Source organism: Sinocyclocheilus grahami, unplaced genomic scaffold (assembly GCF_001515645.1).
Source record: "Sinocyclocheilus grahami isolate Dianchi unplaced genomic scaffold, SAMN03320097.WGS_v1.1 scaffold823.1, whole genome shotgun sequence".
In the NCBI taxonomy this organism is placed as follows: domain Eukaryota; kingdom Metazoa; phylum Chordata; class Actinopteri; order Cypriniformes; family Cyprinidae; genus Sinocyclocheilus; species Sinocyclocheilus grahami.
Genome location: NW_015506002.1, coordinates 332,796 through 335,441, shown reverse-complemented (window position 1 = coordinate 335,441; position 2,646 = coordinate 332,796).

The following is a 2,646-nucleotide window of genomic DNA, read 5'->3' as shown; positions in this document are numbered from 1 at the left end:
TGTGTGTGTGTGTGTGTGTGTGTGTGTGTGTGTGTGTGTGTGTTTGTGTGTGTGGGTGTGTGTGTGTGTGTCGAGCAGGTTATTATTCAGGATGGAGGTTATCAAGTGTGTTGCGTTTGCTCCCCGGGGTGATGGAGAGATAGCATCCTTCTTTCACTGGGGCGCTGGAGGGATGGAGGGATGTTGTTTTTCTTTTTTTCCCAGTGATTTGGACCCTACAGGGACATCCTAAATCTGTCGGATGCTCCTCAAAGTGCCAGTGCATTGATTTCAGCCACCGCAACTTTCCAGCCAGTCGGCTACGGACAACATGCTCCCTGTACACACACACAAACACACACACACACACACACACAAACACACACACACACACACACACAAACACACACACACACAACACACACACACACACACACACACACACACACTTGACTGGAACTTGTTTGCGGTCATGTTGGAAGCTTTAATGCTCCATGTGTCTGCTGGTGCCACGGAGAAGAGCCACAGGGGGGCGCTGGTACCGAACAACGCCTCCGACCCACCATCCTGACCCAGAACTATGGAGTAAAAGTGTGACTGCATTTAAAAATTTAATATTGGTATACTAGTTACTGTACAGTGAATACTAGTTTGTGAAACAGAGCTCATTGTGCATCAAAAAGTCATATGCCGTGTTGTTGTCACATGACCTCCACATGAGCATTTTTAATTTTTATTATTTTGCATTTCCAACCCAATTTTATGTCAATTTTATGTCTTAAAGGGATAGTTAACCCCAAAATGAAAAAGTCCATCTTTGTAATCTACCGTTTCAAACCCTTTCAAAGACTTTTGAAATCTTTGAAATAATTTTTTTTAATGTACTCTGTGAGGTTTCTGTGATTCCTTTCAAACTGTTCATGTAACCAAATGTTTAAGATCCAGAAAGGTCATAAATGTGTCATTAGTGTAAAACGTATCCATATGAACCGAGTGGTTTAATCGAAGTATTGTAAAGAGATATAATCACTTTATATGATGAACAGATTCTGTTTACCATATTTGATGCACTCTATGTATGTGTGTTGATCATAAAAAGTCAAATGATAAAGCCAAATAAACCCCTAAATTAAATCTATTCATCATATAAAGTGACAATGCTTAACAAATTAAAAGCTTGATTCATATGGATCTTATAACCTTTTTGGATCTCCTAAGTTTAGGCTACCTGGGCTTTCAGTGAAAGTACAGAAACCTCTTAGGCTTCTTTAAAAATATCTTAATTTGTGTTATGAAGATTAACTTATAGGTTTATAGGTTTGGATCGACATAATTTTCATTTTTTTGGGTGAACTAACCCTTTAACTTATTGCAGTTTGATCAAATAGAATGAGTCAAGAATTATTAGATAAATAATATTTTTTTTTTAACAGAATCACTTACGTTGCATTTGTTATACTGGAAATAAAATGTGGAATCTGGTGCTTTGCTCTGTGGGATACAGTAGTGCAGCGCTCCCTGGTTGTATGCTGTACTTTTTGACATGCATAAAGAAAATGAGCATACCATGCATAATATACACACTGCAGAAATACTATGTATTCTGATAACCCATATTCTATGGGTTCTGAACATATCCAGCGTTTTGTTCTTCTAAATCAGTGCTGGTGCGTTCAGCCTTATGCAGAATTTTGATTTTACAGTATGTGTGTGTGTGTGTGTGTGTGTGTTGGGGTTGTTGAAAAGCGGTAAAGCCCGGACCCTCCCAGGACGGCAAGGGGTGTCTGAAATCAATTCAGTGTTAAGTGCAGGTCTGAGCAGGGGACAGTTTCAGGCCCCAGCACTGTTATTCACGCACTACTGACCCAGACCATATACACACACATAGACCAGGATACAGCTGGACAATCTGTGTGATCACGACCCAGCACAACAGACCTGACCTCCTCAAATCAGCCTAAAGAGTCAGATTAATCTGAGAACAGACTGATCTCAGTTCGTTCTCATTTCCCACACCTCCTCCTGCAAGCTACATGTCCATTCACTCAGTCCGTCTTAAAGGACTGTTTCACTGTGTGTTAATGATGTTTGAGGGTCTTAAAGGGATAGTTCACCCCAAAAATGAAGACTGTCATCATTTGATTACCTTCATGTAGTTTATTTCTTTATTTCGTGAAACAGAAGAGATGTTCCACGGTTGTTTACGTTATTAATTCATACTGGTCAAAAAATTTGGAATAATTAAGATTTTTTAATGTTTTCAAAGCAAGTCACTTCTGCCCACAAATGCTAAATGTATTTGATTAAAAATACAATAAAACAGTAATATTGTGAAATATTGTTTACTATTTTAATATAATTTAAAATATAATTTATTCCTGTTATCAAAAGCTGAAATTTCAGCATCATTACTCCAGTCATTACTCCAAATCCTTCTAATATTATTAGAATATTATTGTAGTTCTTTTAGAGAACTACAGACCGGTTTCCCCTCTACCTTTCATTGCAAAAACACTAGTTGTGTTCAACCAAGTCTCAGCCTTTCTCACACAGAACAACCTCCTGGACAGCAACCAATCTGGCTTCAGAAGTGGACATTCGACCGAGACTGTCTTGCTTTCAGTTGTTGAAGCCCTAAGACTGGCAAGAGCGGCTTCCAAATCTTCT